General features: G+C 40.3%; 1 protein-coding gene across 3 annotated transcripts in view; it reads right to left on the reverse strand.

Annotated features, from left to right (window-relative positions):
* BMPR1B (bone morphogenetic protein receptor type 1B) overlaps positions 1 to 26,559 on the reverse strand; it is a 209,840-nt gene extending 183,281 nt beyond the window's left edge. Inside the window, exons 1-2 of one of the 3 annotated variants that reach the window (XM_065062385.1) lie at positions 26,344 to 26,545; positions 24,127 to 24,205 (exon numbers count right to left, since the gene is read on the reverse strand). The gene's annotated coding sequence lies outside the window, so the exon portion shown is untranslated. Of the gene's footprint in view, positions 1 to 24,126; positions 24,206 to 26,343 lie in introns of all 3 variants that reach the window. The other 2 variants (XM_065062384.1, XM_065062386.1) reach the window with 2 other exon arrangements.
* Between the last annotated feature and the right edge of the window lie 1,210 nt (positions 26,560 to 27,769).

Consider the following 27,769-nt stretch of genomic DNA (forward strand, 5'->3'; position numbering starts at 1 on the left):
CAGTAAAAATGCTGTTCCTCTCTGAACAACAGAAATTTTAACGTTATGTTACACAGTTCCTTAAGAGGAGGAAGAAATTGAGTCACATAGGTCAGGTGTTACTATTTTAAATACACTATATAGAGCTTTCTACAGAAACTGCACAGTATACATTTAAATTTAAAAAAAAATGAATGTATAGAAAGACATGACGTAGCAATGAAAAAGTTCATATCACAAGGGATGCTTTTTGGGATTAAAGAAAATAACCAAGTTTCTATGCTTTGTGTCTGCTAAATGGAACAGCATACTTTTATGACTGCAATCAATTTGTTTTCCTAAGAAAAAGAGCAAACGGAATGGAAAGATCATCACATCCAAGTCTCATACTCGTTATGGAGATACTCTGAAGCAGAGCAGAGCAATCTCACAGGGACAAAGCAGCCAGGCAACACGACACATTCATAGCAGGGAAACAAGAAGGGTCTTGAGATGTGCTGTAAACACTGAAAAAAAATCAATACCTTGCTCAAACATAGAAACTCAAAGATCTTATGAAACACAGTACGCCACAGAAGTGTCCTGGCAGAAGGGGTCTTAGGTTTGGAGTTTATTATAGCTCACAAATGCTTCTTCATAACCCAAAGGGACCTCTAGAAAAAGGTTGATATTAAGTCTAGTCTGTGGACAGATTTTATTGCCTTAATGCATCTCTTTTGTGATTAAGCCTCCAAATACTGCACCAGGAATTTAACCCTTTTGCTTTACTAGAAGAAGGCTACTAGCTCTTTTAAAAATTGCTTGGTAACTTAAGCCCCACTGAGCAGGCAGCAGACGCTTTGCCTAAGGCAATAAATCTAAAACTTGTTGTGGCAAACCGATCAGATTTGGAATCTGAGAATCTGAGCCGTGTTTCCTACCCAGCTCCAAAAGGCAATTTGCAGGTTGGTATTATCAGCTCACAAAGTTAGGAGAAATACACCTGTGTGGGCTGACTACTTGAAAGACCTTGTCATCCTACACAAATTTTTGCCTCTCTGCTTGATTTCTTCAAATATTTCCCCAACAGCCTTCCCCACCTTTCCCATGAGCAATAAAACCTAGCCTCTTATAACCCAATCAGAACACCCCATTTTTCCCCTCCTTGCATATCGTTTCCTATGCTTTCTTATTAAACTATACTTTTAGCATACCTATACAGTATCATTCACATACACATCATATGCTATGTATACTTATATGTAAAGTATACATATAGTAAATACATTCTTAGCCACGTCAGCAAGCAGACTGCACTCTTGGCTCCAGCAGAGTTTGGCCAGTCCCAGTAACTTCTCTCTGGTTTGCTGTAGCAATACCAGGTTAAATGATCAACTGTCCATTCACAGGAGGTAAAGATCCAGCCCTTGTCCATAAATACAACTTGTAGAGTGAAGAGCTTTTTCCCCATCAGCAACCAGAGCTCTTTAAACCAAAGCATGCTTGCTTTGCAGGGCAAGAAGATGAGAAAACCACTGTTGGTACAAGAGATACCCTTGCACTCAATTTCAACCACTGTAACTCCATTGCACAGTTGCTAAACCTTTTCACTGAACCTTATTAGAAACAGAGCTCCCTTAGCACAGGGGGGAATTAGAGGGTTTCTGCAGTACATTCACACCACGATGAGTTGTACTAGAGCGGCTATGTCCTGGAGTGTTTTCCATGGCCTTTATATTAAAGCAGCTCACTTTACAGGTCAACGCTCTGGCAAGATTTCTCCTTGGTGAGCCTTGCAGCTTCCACAGTGGCAGAGTGAAGTAGCCACAGCTGTACCAGCTGGACATTTAATGCCGAGCACAGGTTCCCAGCAGCTTAAATAATACGAGTTCAGCGTAGCAGTCAAGCAAGTTAAGCGACCACGAGCAAAACAGGAGCAATTAGAGAACAGCTAGGGAGTGCTCAAATGTGTAACCAGATACTCTCACAGCCAATACGTATCAATACAGCGTATAAAAACACGGTCAAGCAGCACAGCTCTCTCCGAGTGTTATAGTTGGGTGGTCTTGCAATGAAAAGTATGTGTTTAATCACATCTTCTCCACCCATAAATGAGCCAACCAAAAACCGGCTCTCAACACTTAGAAATAGAAAGTGCTCCAATCAATGCTGCCAGTAACTTGAGTGACCCTGGAGAGGACATTTCTGGACAAGGTGACAGCTGATCATGGCCTTCCATAGGAAAGCAGCCCTGCAAAGGGACCTCCTGAAAGACAGGTTTAATGCATGATTTCTTCCTTTCCCATCAAAAGGGAAAACAAGGCTCTCTCCATACATAATAGTGGAACGCTCTATATCTACACATCTATACCCTGACAGCTGCTTTGCTAATAACATGGCATATCTTTTGCTATTCCCGATCCCACTAGGTAATATGAAGCACTACTAGCAACTGAACTACTGCATTAGGTCCTAAAGGAAAAGGTGAGAATAAATATATTCAGTTATATTCAAAGTTTCTAAGTGATGAAGCACAAACACTATCTAGCGGAATGCAAAGTACTATTTGGAAGTTATTTTCTTTTGTTTTAATTACATCTACCAGATTACTTGTTGAAAGGACAGATTTTCAGGAAAGAAAAACAAACAAACAAATGAAAAACCTTCTTCCTCCTGTATTAAAGGGATGTCAAGAGACTACAGACTGAACAAAAGTCAAAACGTAGTTGAAAGCCATGGGGGAAAATGGTCATTCTTCTGCCATACAACTCTTCACCCCGTGATTTTCAATTTCTGGAAATGTACATTTCTTTCACTGTCAATTGCCTTGTGCTTTTTATGGCTTCTTGAGTAATATTAACAGATCAGTGAATTCTACAGGCAGTTTTAAAGAATGTTTACCAAGCTGTTTCCAAGCTGTCTGGAGAACGTGAATTACCCAATATGTGTTTTTAATTTGGGAATTTATAAAGCAAAAAATTGTATTTTCTTCTTTGAGATTAATTAATGGATGTGAAAGTAAACACAGTAAAATTCAACAGAATTTAATAAGCTCAAGTTAGAAATAGATGATTTACATAGCAGAGCTCTAGAAACACTGGCACATGAAGCAGGAGGTGTTAGAGAATATATTTTAATACGTTTCCAATATTGAAGGTGGTGTCATCTCATCACAAAATAGCAAATATAATAACCATCACTTCAGAAAGAAAAAAAATGCAATCTGGGCAAAGAAATTCCAGTTATTCTGATCCTAGCAGAATACAAGGCTTTGAGACAGTTACTCGGAGGCAAGGAAATATTGTTGAAGAGATGGAAGTAAATAGAGGAATATACTTTTATCTGCATTTCCAAAAATATTAACAACATCAGAGTAATTCAATGTATTTCTTTAGATGTGACATCATTTGTCTGTCCTTCAATAAAGCCTATGATTGCATGACATAGAAAGTATTCTTTAGTGAACTCAGAAACAAAGGGGAAACTTGAAATGCATATCAGCAGTATGAACAAACTGACTAGCTTATGGAATTTTACAAAGGGAAAGCGTGCACCATATGGAGATTATTAGTGCACTTCCATAAATGTTTATTCAGAAAGTCATTTCATTTAGTACTTCTGCCAATGAACTTAGCAATGAAGAAGTCCCACCAAAACAAAACTACAACCTGCTAACATAATGCAGAGACCTCAAAAACAAAAATGATCTGAAAATGTATCAGGAGTGCATCCAGAGATAGAAATCATTTGTGCCACTGTACTTGAGGAACAGCACATGAAAATCTGGACATTTACACTCCAGTGAATACAAACTGAATACAAACTGAATACAAACGAGTTGCAGAGGATGTTACGGGAGTGAAGAACCTCTGTTAAATATGGAAACAGACAGAAAACCAAAATGTTGAGCAAAACTAGCCCAGGAAAACAAGTGGTGGGAGAATGATTTCTCTCTACAAGTGTCGATAGACAAAAGACCCCAGAAAAGCTTGGTTTGCTGCACATGAACTTCCACAACTGGTTGCTCAGACTAGGAACCTGGCTGCCGATACAAGTTTCCCATTTGCCAAATTTGCCATTTTAAATATACAATTTCTACATGGTTACATGTAAAGCTGCCAAGAGTTCACATCCCCCTTACAGGGAAGTTTAAGCCCACTGAAATAAAGAGAGTAGGAAAGGTAGAATCTAAATCCCAGACATCCAAATATTAAGAATTCTTAGAGAATTCAGACATACAATTCTGAAAATCTTTTGGTTGGAATCCAATATTGAGTTCTGTTAGATCCCATTGAATAAGGAAGCTGAACTAAACAAACAAGAATAAAAGCTTTCTTATCCCTCTTAATGTACAAAACACGAGTCAAATTTGTCTGGCTGTGGTGCAAGCTGAATAACTTCTCTGTGAGACAGGTAGATATGACTACACCATTTGTCCTCAAGAAACCCTTTATTATTAACAACAATAACAAAAACCCCACAAAACAAACAAAAAACCACAAACATCCCTTCAATAAGCAAACAGTGAAAAACCATCATATTGACTTGAACATATTAACCTGTCTGACACTTATCACAAACTGTTTTAATCAAGCCAATTCTGCCTGGTTTTACACTGTTGTTCATTTTTGTAAGTTACTCAAACATTTCTGTTCAAGACCATAACAGACGAATAACACTGGAATATGTGGAATATTCCTTTACATAAATATGCAAGATGTAAATAATTGTTTTATATTTATATAGAAGAGTTTCCTTCCAATAGAAAATTTCTTGAATTCCTACTTGAACTAAACAGAACTGAAAGCAGACTTGGCAGAGCAACTAACTGTCCTTCATAACAAATGGAAAGTAAGAAAATACTTGTAATTCTTTTACTTCCTTCCAGCTCTTGTTCAAAACCAGCTTATTAAGTATTTTTGCAGTTGCCCCAAAAGGAAAAGTAATTTAAACAATATATTTCAAAAGCCTCTTTCAATATATAGTTCTTGTTAATTTTGTCTCTTCAATCTGTTTTATTGGACTTAAAAAAAAATAACTTTAAAAAAAAAAACACAACAAAACAACACACACACAAACAAGAAGATCCCTCTTCCACTCATTTAACTGACTTCAACTGAAAAGTCTTTAAGCATCATATCATAGGCACTGCAGTGTATCTGCCAATGGTTGATGGCTCTACAGAGAGGCGTCACTGCACAGCTATGACACTGGTAAATTGGTGCCTGATCCTTAATACTGACATCAGTACAGCAACTTGCCTGAACAGAGTTGGGCTGGGCTCTTAGTTTGTGCTATGTAGCTAAATACTGTAGACTGAAGGGAAATTATATGTCCAGGAGTGGAAAATGTAAGGCTAATTCTCAACGAGGGCTGAAGCAGATGTAGTGGAATGCACTCCTTCCTGGACATGAAACATGAAGGAAACCAACATGAAAAGTCAAAAAAGTGTTCTTTCTCCCCTTCTGCTTTGGAAGAACGAGGCCTTCAAATGGTTCCTTGTAAACTTCCCCAGTCTATGTTTGTTTTTTCCATGAAGACTCAGGAAAAAGGGAAATATGCAGTGGCAACTGACCTGTAAGTTTATATACCACTTGAGAGGAATTCCATCCATTCCTGTACCCTGGGTATTTCCATAGGTACTGAACAGAGAAGTTTGAACACTCTCCTTACTCCTCCTCTTGGACTCGCATCCTTTTTCTCAAGAGACCAAGACCTCCACCACCTCACCATTATCAGAAGAAAGACTCAACACCATTAGTCAAGCACACTGTGGATACAAATACAGTGAAAGGTTCATGTGAAGCATCATCTTCCCCTAGACAATGCTGCAGGTTTACCAAAAAGGGGCTTTTATGCCCTTCTGCTTGCACAAAACTTCTTTCAGGGTAACACCTTGCAGATGATGCTCAAACTGTAGTTCATAGCTCCAACAAGTGCACACCTCCCTTATTCTCTCCTGAGCATACTGACATAATCTACAATTCCCCCAAAATGTTATCAAACATTAAGCAACTCAAAACAACAGAAAGTAAAACATGCAAATTAAACACGTTAGAGATACATTTCCCCTCCCTTGCCACTGCAAAGTCAAAAGCTCTGTCCCTGTAAATCTTTCATTCCTTGGACTTATGAGCCTGATTAAAAACACAAGACGAATCATAAAAAATAGTAGACAAAATCTGCTTTTTATTTGTGCAAGAAAATGCTGTAAAAACACTGCAAAAAATTTACATAGCACTCCCCTGTACTCACTGCCTCTCTGATTTAACTGAGAACAAAAATTATACTCCATACATAAAAACACTTATTATGTATTTTAGCCAGTTTCATTACTGTGTGGATCTACCACAAATTAAGACTTTCTGTTGTTGGTGAGTTTCCTTTTTTAATTTACGAGAATTATTGGGACACTATTCTTCAGTAAGGACCATTCTACTTTACCTTCACTCCTAAGATACAGAAACATTTCTAGTTAGGAATAGACAGCTAAAAATCATCTGTCTGTCAGCCTTGGTATCTTTTCCACTAACTTTGGCATAATACTGGAACTCAGCTTCACAAAAATTAATACTTGAGTCTCACATAAAGTGTTTTGTTTAACTTACATACACTCAAATAATGGAGCGCAAGATTTTGTATACTTTAAGGTATATAAAAATTTGTGGTTTAGCTGACAGTAAAATAAACCATCTTCTATTACCCTGAAGAAAAATGTTACCATGAAGGCTTCCTCATGAAATACAAAGGGGCATATTTTCAGCAACACTGTGAAAATGAATTCTTCTTGAGCAAGAAGATATCAAAATTTATCTACAAAAAGGCACAACTGATGAGACATAAATTAGTATCTGCTTGATCAGTTACACACTTCCAACATGCATTTACCAGGTACATTGAGGAACATAAATTACTATCTTAACAAATCTCTTAGTCATGTACTGATGACTTTTTTAGGGCAATCTAAAACTTGTCCTTCAGCTGAATTCCACCGGCTCATTGCAAAACGCATCCAGAAGACAATTAAGATGCTTTGCTCTATACTGCACAGCTAACTTAAGGTTTGCTAGCTCTCAAATTCTCACTTAGAAGAAAGTTAATAATTACAACAAATTGTACCTTACATCTAACTGCAATGTCCATTTTTAAGGTACTACCATCCATAACTTCAAAAAATGGAAACCTGAGACAACTGTTCATACCTGAAGAAACGCGTCAAGAAAACAACTCCATCATAGCTATACAACCAATTGAAGTGTGTGTCTGTCCACATGCATTTGACTAAACTTTACATCACAATTATGCTGTATTTGGGGCTCTTTTAGACTTCAAGGTAGGGGGGTTATGGTCCACATAGACAGTGTACAGCATTTGGCTCCTTCTGGGTGCTACTGGAAGCAAATAGGAACAAGCTGATGATACTTACCAGGCACCCAGAACTGGTTCAGCTTTTCCACATACACACTGATTTCTGAACAAAAGGAGTTTGAGACTGAGTACTTTTCAACTGGAAGACATACAACCCATCATCATCAGCCAAGGAGGAACAGTTAACCACCATGGAGTCATGTTAAGGAAACACTAAGGGTGTTTGGAGCATGGTAGGCAGGGTAAGAACAGGACTATGAAGCCAGAAAAAGAAATGTTTCTACTACTCACGCATGTTCAGGAGAGAAGAAAATGTAAAATCAAACCGAGATTTCTGGCTTCTCCCTGTAACTAACTACAGAAGGATCCTTTATGGTGGAAAACAAGGAGAGTCTGCTTTTTGCTGTTTCTAAGGGCATCTTTGAAAAACTTTGGCTTTCATGTGGGGACTGGTCAGTGGTAAACAAATTCCATACTGGTCTGAACTAGAAAGCGCCAATGTGCCAGGAGCCCTGCATCCCAGCCAAGCCCTTCTGATGCACAGATGACACCTGCTGAAAGCCTCAGGTAGCTCTTGACACCTCGAGTTTGAAAACCCTTTGGCAGCTGAACATGACTGAGACACAGCACACACTCCTAACCTTTTATTCAGTGTATCTCTCAAGTTCCATGACCCAGCATTGAGCAACGACCCACCACCTCTGCAAAGTTTTCCACTGAACTGCTCTTCAGAGGGTCATTTCTACCTTGCTCATGGCTCTTTTATGCCATAACAGCACAAGCCAGCCTGCAAGATAAATACAAAGCTGTAGCAAAGCATCAACAGCAACTCACACTCCATTCCCAGATTTTAGTATAGGAACTACATGGAGAGAACAAATAATTGGTGATATCTGAAAGTATTTTGCTTCATCTGATATCAATGTGCTTAACACACAGCCTAAAGCTAAGTTTCTCAATTAATCCTTTCTAACACTAAGCTCCATAATAAACAGTTACCAAAATGAACAAAAAAGTTGGCAATCAACAAAATGTTTAGATTTGGAGTTTTTTATTTAACAATTTACAGTGAAAAAACCAAACAAACAAACAACCTCAGAAATGCATATTGGTTTTCTTAAGTTCTATTAAGTTTCTTCATTAATGTAGGATAGAGCATGGTCATCATACTCTCAAAGCATAAAAAGAAAGACAAACAGGAAACCCTCTTCATCACCAGGAGAGGAGCTACACTACTTTGTGGGGCAGAGTGTTATTGTACAGTAGCTCATATGCACATAATAATTTTGAAACGTGCTGACACGTCGCACACTACGCCAGACAAGTGGCTTGGCTATTGCCATATGCCCTGAACGCCGGATTTGCTGAGTGTAAACACACATATCAGTGGTTCTATACCTTGAGATCGCAGAAAGTTGATGTTGAGAGTCCCAACTGACTGGATTAATTTTGTCTGCAGCCAAGCATAACACCGCTTTAGAGCCTCACACTCTGTCAAGGGAGAAATTCTAATTGGATCTAACAAAGGGCTCACTGCTTAGGCACACGTGTTAGAAAATAGTTTCCACATCGCATAAACTGTACTACTAAGGAGGATTATAAGAGGACATACTTTTCAGAGCTCGGGAATAATGACACATTATATTATATGCGTTGCTTTCAAGTATACTGCTTTCAGGAAAGCATCATGTAAGTTATGAGTAATGCAGTTACTCAGGTAACAGCAGGTATGGTGAATCAAAGCTGGATTCAGACACTGTTATTGGCATTCATTTGTGCTACACTTCACCAGGAAAGCAGGGTGGACAATGCTTCACAATGGAAATATCAGAATCTTAATTAATGTGATAAAAGGATAGTGAAAAACAATTTAATGAGATGTGGGCTGGGGAAAGCACACACTTAAATTGTGGGAGAGGAAAAGAAAAAAGTACATTTCAACCTCCCACTAAAGCCATCTTTTCTGCCCTTTCCAGCTACCTCTTCTCTTTAATGGGCATCTCAGTTTTCCTGACTGAATGTGTAGAGTACCAGAATTACTAGTTGAAAGCACCATGCTACTATTGAACCTACAATACTAATCCCATCAACTTTTCTTCACCAGTCCATGCCCCCCTTCTCCTCATGTGTCTCTTCCACCTACTCTCCAAGTGGAATAAGCCCATAGGAGCATCCCCTCTGCTTCAGCAACACAGGAGGAAAATTTTGGCAAAGAAGAGCATAAGAGAATCCCCCACAATAATTGCCCAAAAGGTTCAACGTTATAACAGTAGTCTGCAACATCTAAACACTTCTTTTTGGTAGGAGTACCAGGAAGGAGTCAGAGTTTATAAAAAATGATTCGACACCATGGTATCATGTAGTTCCATTGTAATTAGTCTATTTTTTACCTACAGTCACTTTAGTTATGCACAGAAGTTGGGCACAGTGGAGAACCTTGGCGCATGCACTTTGCAAGCTAGACCCTATGGTTGAGAGTTGCAATGGGAAGTAAATGTATATTGTGACAAGTCAGGTATCTGGAAGTCTGGAATTCATGAGAAAACAAACGTATTGTCTAGCTGTAAGCAACTTCCAATAAATTAACAGGAGAATTTTTACATTATTTAGAGTCACCACCAGTGATTTATTCTCAGTAACATCTAGCCTAGGAGCTCCCCTTATCTCCGCACAGGGAAAGACATCCCCAACCCCAAGACAAGGTCCCGAATATGATGGGAGTAGAATACTGAATCAGACAGACCAGGGGAGGAAGTGCAGGTACTGTAAAAAAAAGGCACGTTCTGCTAGGAATCCACACTACAGCCACCCCCCCATGGTCAGGGGTCACTGCCGCACCACGTAACACTATTCCTGTGCTGCGACCACTGGAATTTCAATAACGTGGACACATATGCAGGCAGACCAATAAACCTTGAGGATGGTGGGGGAGGAAAGGCAAAAAAGCACAAACAGCACACCAGAAATCTTCTGATTTGGCTCTGGACCGAGGCCACTGAAAATAGATCAGACCTTCATTTTGCATTTCCTTGTCCTTGTCCCTGCTAGCCCGTCAGCTGCCCAGCTCACATTCCCTGCCCTACTGATACGAAAATTACTGGTTTTGGCTGAGACAGAGTTAATTCCTTCGTCATAACTAGTACAGGCTGTGTTTTGAATGTACGATGAAAACACTGCTGATAACACAGAGATGTTTTAGCTATTGCTGAGCAGCTCTCACAGCTCTTTTCTGATCCTCACAGCGAGCTGGCTGGGGATGCACAAGGGATAGGGAGGGGACACAGCCAGGACAGCTGACCCAAGCGATGTCCCTGGCCATATGTCATCATGCTCAGCAACAAAAGCTGAAGGTAGAAGAAGGAAGTGGGGAACACTCACAGTTATGGTGTTTGTCTTCCCAAATATCTGTTAGGTGTGATGGAGCCCTGCTTTCCTGGAGATGGCTGAACATCTGCCTGCCAATGGGAAATAGTAACAGAATTCCTTGCTTTGCTTTGCTTGCCTGTGCAGCTTTTGCTTTACCGGCTAAACTGTCTTTACCTCAACCCAAGTTTTCTCGCTTTTTCCCTTCCTTCTCCCCCCAATTCTGCTGGGTGGCAGTGGGCGAGCAGCTGCATAGGACCAAGCTGCCCAACGGGGCTTTTCCACACCAAAATGTCGCTACAAACCTTCCCATTTCAGTGCCTTGATGCAGCTACACCTGCCAAGAAGCAAATAACAAAAACACATGTGAAGAGTGCCATTAGTTTTGCCCACCCTGGCTAACACACCTTAGCAAAACAAAGGCTAAGAGGGCATTTGATGGCTTATCAAGTGAGGGGCAGGAATGCCCAAATTGCCAAGAGGAAAACGCAGCATAAATGCTAAAGGCAACATCAAGCATCATGTATGAAACAGCTGTGATGATGTTCAAGTTGGAAATGAAAGCAAAGGTCATCAGTACTCATGGCTCCACAGCTCAGCATCAGAAACACCGTCCACACATGAGAACCGGAGAGCAGACATTCAGCCTGTAGAAGAAGCAACTCGTTACTTGTACAAAAGGAACTGTATAATAGATGAAAATGCAAGAGAACTGGAAAGTGACCCCGGAAGTCTTGCTGGCCCATGGCCAGGAAAGATTGAAACAGAAGCACAGGGAGCTCCTCTAGGAGATTCGAATTCTAGTCAGCTTCTCATTAGGATTCCTTAAGAGAGGAAGGAATTAATCTCAAAAGCTTATTTTGATGTTGGAGGCCTTAAGCCCGAGTAGAAGGCACCACGTAACCTCTGTATCTCAACCTATTCCTGAATAATAATAAAAAAATAAATTAAAAAGGAGTGGCAGTCTTACAAAGATTGAACAAGTATTTCATTTAAAAATTATGTTTTGCTACCTCAAGAAAAAGGACCCTGGATTTACAATTATTCACTGCTCTGTCTTAAAATGCCTTAATGTTAGGACAGGGAAAACTGACCTGTCTTCAGGAGCGTCCATTTCCCAGCATTGACTACAGAGAAATGCTAGAGAATTGCAGTTAAGTGAGATGAACCCCAGTACAATGACACAGCAAGGGAAAAAGAGGGGGCAAAAGGAGGGCAAAAGGGGGACAAAAGGGGGGCAGACCCAGACACAGTCAGAACAGGCCATTAGAAAATCTAGCGAGTAAGAAAGATAATAAACAAGGAGTTCACTGGCAGTTAAGGTGTGAGAGTCTAAACTCCTTAATCTAGGAGCTATTCTAGTCAGTAACCCGCCTTCAAGTGAATTACAAGCTCACTTTATTTCTTTAAACTTCAGAAGAGCACTAATTCCCAAACTCATGGGTGTACCATGTTAACTAGTAGCTCATAAATCATAATAATGATTTTTAGAGTTTCTCTCTTCTGTAGCCCTTAATCAAGAAGACTTTGTTTTGATTTTATCCAAATATTCTTCATTAGTGTTCTCCAGCCACCCTGGAGGTTGGAGCAGCTTGTGGCTGCATTCACCTGGTGTTGGTGTTTGGGGGGGTTACGACACTGAGCAAGCCAAGGACTCCCCAGGAATATCACACACACAGTGCTAAGCCTTTCCTACCAGCCTAGTGAGTGGGAGTTGAATTATTTTGTCTAGGGGTTTCTTGTTTTGCTTTGAAACATAACATTCAGACAAAGACTTTCTTGGACTTTGCAAACAGAGACTGAGGTAAAGGGGTGGTAAGACAAGGTTTTGGCTTGCCAAACGAAATTATGATCCTATTAAAAAACAAGCAGGCAACTAATGAGAGCCCAATGACATAATATAAACAGCTTAGTTTCCTTCAAGGAGATTAAAGGCAGTTCATAAATGAACTCTGAAAAATATCAAAAAAATCAAGATACACCTCCACCTCATGCATATTTAAAACCTAATTTTAAACTTTTCCACAGCTGATTTTAACAGACAAAAATATTTTAGAAAGGATCACAGAGAAAGGTAACATAAATATCAGTTCATGTTCTAAAGAAATAAGTGAGCTGCATTCAGGGCAACATGGAAGCACTCAAACCAGCACCAACATTTATCAAGGACTCTGCTCATTTCTCCTTTTGATACTCAAGCGTCATTTTTCCTGTAAGTCCATGCAAACTTTGAAGTTTTGCACAAGATTTTGAAAGAAATGTAGAGTCTAACCAGCTGCTAAGTATGATTTTCTAGCTAGTGATTTCCAAATATATTATATTATATAAAGAGCAAAAAAAAAGATAGTAAGTTGAGCAATGTAAAATGCCAACAGTGAAACTCTTTGAAAAGTTATACTAGATAAAAGCATCTGTAGTCTCAACACTTGCACTCTGTAGTCTAGCACAATGATAAAAAACAGTGTCCAGCAGAACAGTTGGAGTCCACTAAAAGAGAGCAAAGCCAGTGTTTGAAATATGATTTGCTCTGGATATGCTCAAGTTGTATCAGACACACTTTCACATCCACAACAAACCTCTTATAACAGCCAGTCCATTAGATGATCCATCATTTTTTGAAGCTGTGAAAAAATCAGAGGCAAGAGAACTGGAGAAAAAGGGAATTATTAAGGCAGCAGATGAGCTCTTGCACACATGCAGCTGCATTCACTTAAAGCAACCAGTTGCACCTGCAACATGGAAATACATAGTGGGTAGGTATATGAACACACTGCAATAAAAATAGGTATTTGAATAGGTTACTGTACTCAAGGTATGTGTTGGATGAATGCAGCAGAAAAACAATTTATCAAAATGAAAAACAAACAAAGAAAAATTGTTAATGGAATTGCTCTGGTTTACACATCTAACTTATTTCCTTGCTCTTCAGACTGTTTTTAAACACTCATCCTGAACCATCTCCAAAGGAAGAAAGAACAGGAGTTCAGTCAATATCGTACTTAAAGTCATGCATGAAAATTAATAGGATTAAGGTCCAAAGTAAACATCATTTTCACAGCTAACAAACTACAAGACTCCAGTTTAACCAGTGAAAATGAAAATTATTTGAAAACTGATGAGTGGAAATTGTGCTTTTACTAATTGCAATCCACAAACTGCTAGAGTTTGCAGCTGAGGAAAGAAAAGTCAGTAGCCTTCAATAAAGCCAAGCAGTAAATGTCCTCCTAGATGAACTCTGTGTGTACATATCTGACACCATTAAATACTGGAGCAGAATCAGAAAATCTGACAACAACTGAGAAGCACCAGCCTGGCACCTGATGCTACAAAAACACTCCAGAGAGTAAGAAAAAAAAGCTGCCTAAGGGCTGAAGAAGTGGACTTATAAGGGGAGATTAATAGGTGGCTACATTCCAGATTGAATATAGGATGATATTAAGAAATCAAAGCAATAAAAAGCACCTCACAAAAACATTTGGGGCATGCAAACCCAGTAAGTGCTATTGGGAACAGAAAAAGGGCCTGAAGGTGATCAATGTTCTTAAAAACACAAGCTTTTTCCCCACAATTGCTCCCTGAATTCTCGGTGAGGGTAGGCAAAGACAGAGGATGGAGAGTTTCCCTTAACCCAGTACTAGGAGTGAGGGAGTTAAGATGTCTCCACTGTATCAGAAGTGGACATAGGACACAGCAGGATAAACCAGGAGAGAGTTAATTTTCCCAAAACAAAAGGAGTCATCTGTGGAATAATAAAATGAAGGCTCCTCTGCACCTGCAGGAAAGTGTTAGAAGACAAGACGATGCACTCCAAGAATTTCTGGGTCATAAAACATGAACAGTCTCTAGAATTATCCAGACTTTAAGTTTTGGTGTGTTTTAAAATGGGGAGCTACAGAGTACTTTACTCAGAGCTACAGTAATTTGCACATCCTAATAAAACAAAATAAACAAAGAAAACGCAAACAAACAAAAAAAACCTCACATTGCTGCTTCTATGGTGATTCATTTCCACAGCTGATAATAGAACTGTAACTAGGAAAAGCTGATTAAGGAAAAGTAAACAAGGCAAATTACACTGCACCCTCTCAAGGTCTCTAAAATAACTTCAGTGAGCTTGTGTAATTTCTGCATTTTCAGGCTTTTCGGTCAAGTGGAATAGAACACTGGAAAATACACCATATGCGTATACCTGACAGTAGCAGAGTGAGGAATTTGATTATATCCATTAAGATGAAGTTAGACCTCTTTCCCATCAGCGGTTTTGAAGATTTGTGAGTAGCTAAGGATGCTGGTTTCCCATGAGTTTAAAGTGAGTATATTCATCATCATTTGAGTTTCTCAGTGTATTTTTTGGATTAAAATGTATTTTATAAGTCTGCTAAGAAACAATGACCTTCCAGTCTGTGATGTCATTTGCCTCTTTTGGCAGGGTCATTTTGAACTGAACAAAATCATCTGTTGCTTTCATTTCAGACCTTTCGTATCATCTACTGCCATTCTTTCCATGTAACTCATAAGCATAATGTCTGCAACTCCCTCATGTCAAATACCCTTTTGTCCTGCTGCTGAAGAGAAGGGCAACCTTCTAACAGATTGCTGCAGGGTCAGATTTAAGGACTAGACCTTATATCTGAATAACAAAGTTTAGCAGAATATCAACTAAACTGCTAACTCTGTTCAATTTTCAGTGTGAAAAGCCACAATTTGTCAGTCTCCTCCCCCAGTGCCCCCCACCCTCAGATCCCCCTTCTCTGAGCGAGAGTAAGAGGGCAGCTCCCCACAAGATCAGCTGCAAGGACCCCAAAAGTCAGAATGAAATTCTGATGAGGCACATTCCCACATTTACACAGAAACCTCTGATAGGTGAGGTTAAAAGCCGTTTGGTAAATTGCTCTCTAGACATTTTTTTAAGCAAACTATGTACATACGCTCCACATCATAGCCTGCTTTCCTAAAAACATAAGGTTTACAATCCTCATCTTTGTCATCTACCACCTCTTCTGTTCTTCCGTCTGGTAAGTCTTGAAACATACAGCCCGTATAAATTAATGTAACAGGAGAGAACATCCCAAAGACAGAACTACCACGTAATTCAGCATAGAGGAAAGAAAACCAATATTCTTTCATCCCGAATGCAGAACTGCATCATGAGTTCCGCAATCACATCTTCTGCTCTGTGTTTATCGGCCTGTTCACGAGGCTTTAGTCAGCAGTCCATCGTAACACAGTAAGAGCTTTACTTCCTGCAGATAGTTTCAACTGAATTACAAATATAAACCTTTCTCAAGCTGGTGACAGACATGAAATTGGCTGAGAAGTATCAGTTTTGTTTGTTCACTACTATTGCTTTTACGTATAGGGTCATGGCAATTCTGATTGAAGTTTTTTGTGAAATCTGATGCGTGTATACTATTTCAAAGAGACACTTTATGTATTAGCAGTCTCCTGATGACATCTACCAAGTAAAGTTCAGTGGTGGCCCTTGTTTTATTGCCATGAGAGAAGAACCTACTGGAACTGTACATCAGTTACCTTCTGGTGGTTACAGTAATATAATCCCATTTTGGATTTTCTACATTAACTGACAGGTGTGGAAAGACAGAGATGCTATGCTTGAATTCCACGTGCAGCATGATTCCCTAGACTTATCTGAAGACCAGATGAGCTGCATATGGTCATTGCAAGTCTACTATGTCCAAATGATGCATTTACTGACTTGCCACTCACACCCTCTGACTATGAATTCTCAGTTCAGACTGGATCCTTCAACTTCATGAGGAGCATCATAAATACATCAAGAGAGGATGCACAGACTGCAATGAACGTCAGCTAGTGATTTGAACTGAGATTCCTTTGGGGACCCTTTCAGGCATCTCCTGAGCACTGATACCTCTGCCCATGACAGTATATCTGTCATGTGTTCAGTGATGAACAGGATTGTATTAGATGTATATGGTATATTTAAGAAATAATTAAATTTGTTTACTGCCTCAAGAACCTTCCTTGATTAATGAACATGTAAAACAGCTGCTACAAACAAACACTTGTCATCTGATTGGAGAGTATTATCATTAAATGCCATGATTGTTGCTGCTAAGCTAATACTCAAAAGTTTTCATACTACACAAAGGAATATCCTCTGAACAATAAAAGCAGCTGAAAATTGTGACTGTGGCTTATTTGACAACAAGAACAGCAGTTGGCTGCTTTTGTTAATGGAGGAATAATGCAGAGAGAGAGGGAATGGGGGGTGGGCTGGAGAGGTCAACAGCTGGAAGAGAACTGAAACAGTACAGCAAGAAGGGGAGGTAAAGTGACTTACATGGAAATAACTTTTCCATTTGTTATACAAATAGCAGAACAGCCTCTATCAATTCAGTATTTCACTCATTAAATAGCCCCTTTATTTTACTTTTCACAAGTGAATTAAATATTTATCATTTTCAACACCTTTTACAGGATATTCTGATTCTACTCATATAAAATAATTTTTAAAGGTATTTTGCAAGACATATTTGGGTTTTATTATTTCTTTCAAATTAGATAATATAATTTGACTCTTGCAGTGCTAATGTAAGAAACCACAGTAAAATATTTAAACCAGATATTTAAACATTTCAAAAAAACAGTTTTTAAAATACATTTTCCCTTTAAGAGATTTATGGAAGAAACATTACAAAGAAATTGTTGTATTTAAATGGGGACACCTCTGTTTTAAAAATGCATGCAACAGCCAATATTGTAGTACACAACTGCTCTTAGCAAAACAAAACTAGGCTTTCATTTCCCAGATTACACACATTAATAACAATAAAAACATTTCACATTAACCTGTCAGCCCTGGTGTATTTTCCTGATTACAGGAGTCAGATAACTAGGGAAGAAACAGCCTTTTAGAGGATGTTAGCACTAGTTTTAACTGCATAGATGAACAAAATGTAAAGGGTTCTTAAGAGCATAAACTGATCCTTGTTCTGCAGTTCAACAAACATTTGGCAGCTCTTCTGTTTCTGTAGCCAAAGCCATATTTTATCCATGTCTGAAGACAAGACAGAAAATGAAAGGAGGGGCAAAGACATCCCAAGTTTACAGTCACGTACTCAGTTCCTTTGAAACCTGCTTGTAGAATTTAAGAATATGTGTGAAAGGGTCGACTACACCAGTGCACGTGGAAAGTTTGTGACATCGTCCTTGCCTTCCCATGCAATGAGCCACCTGCGTGAAAATGCCATGCCCGTAGCCAAGAGCTGTGTGTGGGCTGAAGGAAAATCAAAAAATTAAAATTAAATTAAATTAAAATTAAAAAAGATTAATGACTTCACACATGCATCCGTTGTGCTGCAGCCCAGGGATGTTTCCCCAACCCCCAAACCGCACATTTCTGCCACCATCGCACGGTTTCCATCCTCATTCAGCAAAGAGTAGCACGTAGATCTGTCCATGCCATACCCTAATTACCTTCTCTTGGATACAAGTCTTTTCAAGAACATGGCCTCTGCTCTTACAACTCACCTTAAATACTTTAGGGGAAAATACTTAAGGGACAGCAAGATTCAGAAAAGGTTGTTCTGTGCAGAAAGTTTCTCACAGCTCTTCACATTAATTTAGTATTCGTTCCCCACCATCTCTCTATTTGATGAAAAGGCTTACAAACATCAAGTGGTTTAAGATGTAGTTTAAAGTTTCTAGCAGCTGTTCTGTGATAATTTCCAGTCCCCACAGAAAGAAAAATCACTGCTTAGTCCATTCTTACATCTAGAGAGAACAGGTAACTGGAACAACATCTGTTAGAAAGAGAAAAATCACCTGTAATTTAGCATACGTTTTCTCTGAAACAACAGATCATCACCTGGGATAGTTCAAAGGCCTTACAAATCTGAATTAAAACTTGCAGTACACAAGCTGAATAAGAAAGGTGATTATTTTCTTTTTAAAGGTGCTGAGCTTGCTCACGAAATTTAACAAGCACCAGATATGCATATGCATGCTTTGTAATCAAGCCGACAAACCACCAAACCGGTGATGATCAGCCAAGTGGTCACCCAGAAAGGACAAGCTGGGTTTGCAACTGCTCCTTGGGACAGTAATGCCATTTAGAGCACAGATTCCATTTCCCCCCCGCAACTGGACCAATATGCCAGTTTAAGCATGATGCTACTAATTCAGTCTATACTGGTTTAAGAGGTAATATAACCCACACAGATAAAATAAATCCGTGCTATTTAACACATGTTGCCCACATTATAGTTGCAACACCTACACTTTAAAGCACAGACTAACTAAAAGGGTCAACACCAGAGCCTGGAATGAAACTGGGAATTGCTGTGTGTATCCTTGAAGGATTTTATTATAATCCTTTTTCAATGTTCACTATGATCCCTAACCATTAAAGGAACACATAGACAGCTGCTGCTTGAAGTAACCTGTCCCTTCAGTCCTCAGTCAATGTGAGATGCAGAGGCGGTAAAAGTCCTGACCTTCCTCTGCAAACTTCCCTGTGCTTTCTCTCCCCAGGGTAGGGTTGAGCAACAGCATTCTTCTTTTACCTTCAGACAGCTTGCAGGGTTTGTTTCAGTGTACTGAAGCTATTTGTTCACTCCAGTGGGCACCTGAGCACCTTGCACCAGTGTACCCATTGGTAGCATGTTAAGTTCTGGATGTTATACCATTCCTGTCACTCAGCCTATTCACAAAGCTAAAACCAAATGCAGAAACATTGCAGAACCCTGTTGGTATCACTTCGTTTGGATCTTCTTTACTCTACCTCATGGGTACCCTTCCACTATTTTCAATTTAAAAACAAACAAACACCTCTAGCCTTTGACATCTGTCAAGTACCGTTTGAGAGTATTGCTTATTCTAGAGTTAATTTCTGAGAAAGATAGCATCTTCAACTGTTCATTTCTGTGCTAGCCAAGCCAGGCTTCAAGGGAGGGTGGATTGCTCCGCTTTTCTTGAGGGCAGTGATGGAGGTTCCATCTCATCACAGCTGGGGAAGAGACAAAACAAGGTTCCTTCGCACTGATGCGGACCAGGCACATTCCCACCACCTGCTGTACTGCAGGAAAGACAACAAGAGCTCAAGGAAAACAGCTCCTCAAATGCTCCAGCAATTCCCAAAGCAACTTCCCATTTAGGCCCTTAATTTTGTGGCAAAGCACTTTTAAAAGCTTAGCTCAGGCTTCAAATAGTTAATTTATCTTTAATAGTACTGCTTTTGGTCAATCAGACTATTTACAGATTACTTTTCAAATTGAGTCCAATCCTGTATTTCAGTAGGACTAATATAATAAACATTACAAAAGGCATTTCCATACATAAGACAACTCCCAACTGTATACAAAGGCCCCACCAACTTCTAAAAAAAATTCAGCATCAATGATTAAACCTGTAAAAAACATATCAATTTACACAAGTAGTATCACACAATTTTGGTTTTATATTAAATTTGCAGGAAGACAAAAGAAATGCCAAGAATGGTTTATAGAAACAGCTGACATGCTACTAAAATGACATTGAGATTAATAATTTCAAATATACATGCAGCATTTGAGAGCAGAAGGGCAGTACAGAAATAGATAAAACCCTTTTGACAGGCTCTTATTTCTTAACAGTGTTCCAAGTCATATTGCCTAAACTGGCAAGATGAATCTGAAAAACTTAGTTCTGCCCAAAGTATGAAATCTACTCTTTTGCAGAAAGCTAGCAAAACATTTATGCAAAAATTAAGCCCTAAATCAGTCCAATGGTATGAAGCACCCCCACACAAACAACTCAGGATTCAAGCCTCAAAAAATAAGAGTAGTGTTTACAACCGAGAGGATTAAAAACTCCTCTAACTTCCACAAAACCTTAAAAACAGTAAGTCATGAGAAAATTCCACAAGTTCAAAACACAGCATGTGTGTTGCTCAGATCACATATCAGTTCTTGTCAGGAAAGCAAATTTCAGCTAAAATGAAGCAGTCCTCAAGGACGCCATAATTGAATTACAGAGAAGCCTGGTTACTCCCTGACAATGGTTTTCTGAGTTTAAAAGTTATAAAGGTTATCTTTATTTTCTTTCCTTTTTAATTGGAGTAAACTAATGATTTCTGCAGGCCCTCAATCAGCAGCGTCCCTATTAAACTGACCAGCCCAACAATGCTGCGTGGTCCCCACTGTAAACAATTACTTTGGTGGGGGGGTTTTTGTGATTCTGATTTGCTTGTGGACGAAGCACGTGGGAAACAGAGAAGCCTAAACTGTTGTGATATGCAGTTATCAGAGAAAAAATAATTAGCTTCAAGTTTAAACTGTAATCACCCTCCTCTTCAGATGTGCAAATATGCTACAATGACTGTCAGTAAAAACAAACCTGTTCTTTCCATAAAACACAAACATGCATCTATGTGATACCATTGCTGCTCATGTACCGCTGGCAAGCATAATTTACGTGCCCTATGTAAATATAGTTAACCTCTATATAAACCCCCAAAATTTACCATCCATTTCCAATTAATGACAAAATTATAGAGGAAAACTGGTTTGCTCCTTAGCTATAGTAAAGCTATTATATGTGTGCCAAGGCAAATCTGAAAAAGGAGATTAATTTCTGTGGGAAGCATGTTAACCGTCATAAGAAGCTCACTGAACGTGCCAGTGGTGGGTGTCCCATGAAAAGCACTGAGCTAGAGGACTGTGGTTTGAACACAGAAATCACACCGGCAATCTTAAGTCAAAGTATTTCTTACCATCACCCAAACAGTAATTATACAAGGATTTTAAACCCTAAACACAGCTCAGATTCAAAGTTTCACGTTCATAATAGTTGCAAGGTGCTGAATGCCTGCCTAGGAACACTTGCGAATAAAGACAATAAACTTCTAATATTTTTAAAGACAAAAGCGCAAAGCAGCCTGTGAGTAACTAAAGTCTCATTCTGTCCATTGACAGAAGCTTGGACTCGTTCTCAACCCAGGGGCTCAAAACATATTACGAGGGGTAGTTGTGTCTGCCCCCCACTGGACAGAAACCAAGATGTTGAGGGTTTAGGGTCCGATCCTGTGGCATCTCCTTGAAGTCCCAGGACCCTGCTCAGCTAAAGAGGTTTTTCCGCTCCAATTCTTGAGTAGGACAAGACCCTACAAGACTTGCCTATGAATAAAAGAGGTCTATGATGCTTGCATACGCTTAATTGTATTTCTGCAGGCTATAAAAGTCTCGCTATATTCATTTTAAGAAACTGTACCGGAGAGTTATGCCTGAAGAGAAATTCCCTGTTAGGAAAAAAAACCCAGCAAACTGTTCATCCAACTTCAGTAGCAAAAGCAAACAGCTAATTAACCTTATCTTCATTACACTGTCCTGACTTTGCAACACATCTGGCACAGAAGCAAGAATTTGTTTGCTGTGTCCAAATCTTCTCACGTACATAAAAGAGCCTACAATCAACAGGCTCTGAAGCAAGTCTGATTTAGCCAGTATATCTATATTGTATAGTATACCTACACACTATGCACTGTATTCTATATGCACCCTTGTGTATGTCATTTCATCGTCACTACTTCTAGGGAAAAGAGAAATTGGCAGACACATGAGGAATACTGTATTTAACTATCTGCTTACAAATAAAGCTGTATTTGTGTACTTAAAAGACAAAAACAAACTATCCAAACCCCGCTCAAACACACATTATCGATCCAAGGCAAATAAATCTATTATTTCACCCATGTTTTTATGTGTGTTTTTGGCTTTTTTCTATAAAATAAATATGTGCCTAAAATACATTCTTCAACATTTCACTTCTTCATAGTCTGTTTTAAATACAACTATTTCTCCTTGGCCAAAACTAGTAAGAACAAAGGAAAGCAAACTGGACAAAACATCAGGTTATACTGAAATTGAAATATTTCTCAGAAGAACTATTACTACAAAGTAAAGTCTCATTTGATCCTTAATTGACCTTTGTATTTTTAATTTAGGAAGGGGGAGAATTAACCTAAAGCTAATTACAGTCTTGATTCTACAAACCTGCAAGTGCGTAATTTTATTCACACAAGTGTTCCTCAGTGAAGTTATGCATGAGCAAATACGTTTGTAGCTTCAGGGAATAAGCCTTGAATAGCTTAACCTTTTAAAAACTTGTCTTTTAAGTGGCTGCTTTATAAATATTTCTTATATATAACCCATTCTCCGGAAACTCTGTGGACCTGTATCTGCAGTCCACCACAGGTTACTCCATGTACCAATTATATGGGGCTCAAAATTGTAATCACAACTTCCACACAAACACTGTTGCACCATCACGTGAGGACTCGCTTTACATCCAGACTCAAATTGAAAATAACTCTGTCAGCCTGATTTCCCAAGGAAATGTTTAGACTTGCTTATCTGTGGATAAACACGCCTGCCAGACCCTCTCTAATAAGTTTTGAGCCTATTGGCCAATTATAACCAAATTTGACATAGGCTGGGAGGCCTACGAGATATAGTAAAGAATAATTGATCACCTAGGAATTTCTTTACAGCTTGATGAGGTGTTGACACTTGGAGCAAAGAAAGGTAAACTCAGTAATGTAATGCATGAAAAACCTGGTATAATGTAATCAACACTACTTTATAAAGTATATTAGTTACCTCAAAACTATTTCCCTACTGAAAAAAAAGCCCAGCCCTTACAGAAGCTGTAATAGATAAATCTTTCCTCCTTTCCTGAAGTCAAAGGAACAAGGTTGTTGATGTAAAGCATGATACCACCCACAGATATCATCAGAATGTTACAATTTGTAGACTTTTAAAACATTATCATGTAACTCCTGTTGCATTTTTGCTACCTCAACCAGATACAAACAGCAAGAGGAAAGTGGTTATCAGAAGCAAGCCCAGACTGAAACATGCAGTAATACAGAAACCAGCTTGGCACACAAAAAGTTCAGACCAAACTGCAGCATCTTCTCATGAGTTTCCTCCAGTATTTCCTTGCAGTATTTACTGCACAATGTTCTACCATTTTAGCATATACAAGTCAAATACTGATACATCCATAAGTCATCACCAAATCCTCACCAAGAGTAATAACGACCAATATAACTGCTTTTCTATCCTTGCAACTTCCCTAAGGTCAGTAGAAAATATCTGTGGCAAGCTTTTAGAGACTTTTCTGGGTTATCCAGAAAAGCTGTAAACTCTGGGCAATGGCTGTCGTTAGCAGTAGCATTTAGGCTGGACCAAGAGACACCCCTTCTCTCTCCCCCCAACACAATGATCAGGCATTGCATTCATAAGACAAATCAAAGCAGTCCTTTCCCCACAGGGTTTACAGTCTAGGTAAGTGCTTTGTAGTCAATGACAAGCAAGCAGTAGTTAAGAAACAGAACAACTTATAAACATTCATCTGAAAGAAATAAAAGAAAAAGTTAATCTTATTTCTTGGGAGTAGTAACAAATAATTTCCCACCTGAGCATCAGACTTCCTCTCATTGTTCCCCTGCACCTGGCAACAGATATAATGTCTTATGTATTGAAGCTCTTGTTTTCTAGGAAACAATACAGAGACAAGAATGACAGAAACAGGCAAGAAAGACGAGACGCTGGGAACAGCCTTTGTGAATATGTCAGTTTACATAATTACCAAGCAAAGCTCCTTACAAGAGAGTTTCAAGACCTGAGGGCTTGGTTCTGCAAAGCCATGAGTGCTCTGGCCTCACTGCAGCAAAGACCCCAGCACATGCATCACTTCAATTACACAAGTGCACCAACTAAAATGGACCTGCTCATATCCTTAAAATTAAGCACGGGCTTAAGTGTCAATTTAAGGCATTGAGTATCCTTACCGGCAAGAAGAACTGCTAGGTCAGGGATGCACACACACACAAATGTAGATAGGAACAGATACGGCTGCCCCAAAGGCCTGAGGTTTGTTTTCTTCCTGATTGCACAAGTGTCAATCAAGAGCAGCTCAGCTGAAGCCAAGCAGGGTAGTAGGTTGTGGGAAGACAGTCAAAGGCCCTTAGGTTGTATTTACTGTGGTGAATTCCTTATTTTGAAATAACTGCAAAACTGTTTCATAACATTGCACAATTTCAACACATCAAGCAGAGAACCTACTTACAGGCAGATTATGAATTCATCATATCACCCGAATAGTAAAATGCTGCTTTGGTTTTTTGTTTGCTTTTACAGACCTCTGAAAGGAATCCACTCCTTGCACATGCAAAAATGTCAGGAAAAGAAAGCAGGAGTGAGTGGTGCGATAAACTTCTCGCCACTTGTCAGAGATTATTTTGTCCTCTGTAGGTAACCACATGGTAGCCACTCTGTCAAATTAATGTATGCTACCTCCATGAGTTACTCCCAGCGACTATAGCTTTTAACATCCTAACTTTAACATTCCTGTCATTCAGAATGATCCTTTCTTAGAAAATAACGATGGCTGTAGTCATTGTCCCTTCTTTTGAGGTAAACTTTAATAAAGTAAAAGAGAGCATTTCAGCCTGAAAAGTAGACAACAAAGGAAACACTAGAAGTTTATAAAAGCATAAACGGGACAGCGAGGAATAGGGACCAGTTCTGCACTATCTCTATGCAAGACATAGATGCTACCAAATGAAGGTTCAAAACAAAAGGATGTGCTATGACAGGGTGTAAAGTTAACACAGTGAAATTCCTTGCCACAGCACGTTTCAGCCACTAAAAGTTTACACAGGGTCAAGGGGCAATCATAGCAGTTCATGGAAGGGAAAAATCAGTTGAGGCTATAAAGACAGCAGCTCTACCTTAGGAAGCATCCAAGCTGCAAATGATTGCATGCTGAGAGAGACTTCTGGAGAATTATCTTTACACGCCTGCCTTATTTTTTCACCCCGCCCTGTCCGGGCACCACTTTTTCACTCTCAGACCCAGGACGCCAGACAGACCTCTGGTTTTATCCACATGAGCCTGCTCAACAGTGACACTTTCTGTAATTTACATTCATCAGGTCCTTAAATCAAGTAGCCAAACACTATGTTTCTGAACAGTGTCACCAAAAAAAATAAAATCGAGTGCTATGATCTGACTGGTAAATCAGAGTTCAGTTCAGCCCATCACAAGTGACAAAGCTCATCAGTTAACAATCCTGGACCACTGTGCAAATGATTACCACTGCCCCAAGATTCATCCTGCCCTCCATCACCTTCAGTTACAAAACAAGACATACCACCACAAATCAGCATTTTGGTTTAAAGGCGCATTTTGGGAGAGCTGAAGATTAACCGCCACGAGTAACGAGAGCGTATCAACGTGCAGCGTGTGAGCAAGAAGAAAAAGTGCAACACTTTCCTTCTAGCTGGGGACAGTAACACACTCCGCCGCAGCTTCTTAGTTAGGAACAGCCTAAGGCAAATGCTCGCTGCCACCCGTGGGACAGATAGGAGCCAGCCGAGCACCCCAGCCGGGCTCAGCCGAGCCCCAGGGCTGGGCTGGAAGGCTCCGGCGAGTTTTCGGAGCGCTCTACTCGCCAAGGCGGCCACGAAGCCTGGGCCACCCGAAGCTGCCCGGGGGGCTCGTTCGCGGTGCGGGGCGCTCGCAGGCCGGTCGGGACGACCAAGACCCGGGGATCCCACTCCTCCCCGGGCAGACCCGACAGCGCAGGTGCCCGCATCCCCGCTCCCAAACCCGGCCCCAGCGTCCTTACCGGCTGCCCGGTCCCGGGGCCGCCGCTCCCGCCGCGTTTGCACCCCCGTCTGCCGCCTGCACACACACCCCCCCTTTTCCCGCCCGCTCGCAGCCTCTGTACTTGGGTTCGGGTTGGTTTGGGGTTTTCTTTCCCCTCTTCTCGCCCTCTCCAGCTCCCACTAGTGATCGCACACCCGGCGGAGGAGCGGCCGCCACCGCCCACTCCCGCCCCCCCGCGGGCGGCCGGCGCGGAGCTGCCGCCTCCCCGGCCCCCGCCGCCCCCCGAGGGGACCCTCTGTCACCCCCCGCCGAGCCCCGGGGACGGGGCTTAACGGGCCGGTTCCCCACATCCATGAATCACTGGCCAAGTCACCGGCCAAGCCCCCCCGCGCTCGGCTGGGAGGTTTAGGACAAGCGAGGTAATTCACCGCCGGGACTAAATTAGCAGAGATAAAACAGCGTGGGAACTGCCGATCGAATAATGCATCGCGGATACATTGTACAGCATCCATAGCATCAGCAATAGTTTATTGCAAAATGTAAGTGTAGATACTCCTGCTGTAACTTGTACTACAGCTCAACAAGTAGACCAGGACCATCCCGTGCTACCTTAGAGACACAACAGAAAACTCAGCCCAGGGTTTTCAATCACAGTATTATTTTGTTACTGCTTCCCTCTTTTCTATGGCTGATTAAAGAAAATAACAGATCAACAGTTACCATATTAGAAGCCTATGACCATGATTTAGTTCATTCTAACACACACTAAATTTTGTGACTTCTGAGAAAGAGGTGAATTTAAAATAGGAATATTTGAGGTATGGCTAATTAGCATGTTAGTGTGCATCAGAAGAGCACTTTGAAGCAGTTGCGGAGCAGCCTCAGTGCACAGATCACAAGCAGTGAGCCACAAAATACATCCCAGGAGGGCACCTAAAGCACTTTGGGGCAAACAAGGACCCCACACACGGCAAGGTCCTCAGCACCAGTTCTTTCAGATGGCAAATCCACTAAGTCACACTTGCTGGTGCTACAGAAAGAAATTCCCCTAACTTGGTGCAATTTCAGTTTCTCACACACAAGACTAGGCAATATTCTCCCTTGCTTTCCAAGGGGTTGTTATAGTAATGTTATAATCATGTACACAGGAGCTAGTCTATCCCCTCTTGGACTCAGAACATTCAATTTGCAGAATATTGCATCAATATTTGGGGGCAGCAACATGAAGCAGTGAGCAAACTTGTTCCCAAGGAGAGCTGCTTCCACTGCATCTCCCCCTGTTCTTGGGCCCTTTACTCTCTCTGCCACTGCAGGCATGGGGGATTTTTTGTACCTTATACATGCCTCAGTCAATACTGGAGGCAGAAGCAGAGAAAGGCTTATTGCTAGCAGAGGGAAATTTGGAAATGCTGAAAAATCTAGGAGAAAACTTGTTCCAGCAAGAT

Source organism: Columba livia, chromosome 4 (genome assembly GCF_036013475.1).
Source record: "Columba livia isolate bColLiv1 breed racing homer chromosome 4, bColLiv1.pat.W.v2, whole genome shotgun sequence".
NCBI lineage: Eukaryota > Metazoa > Chordata > Aves > Columbiformes > Columbidae > Columba > Columba livia.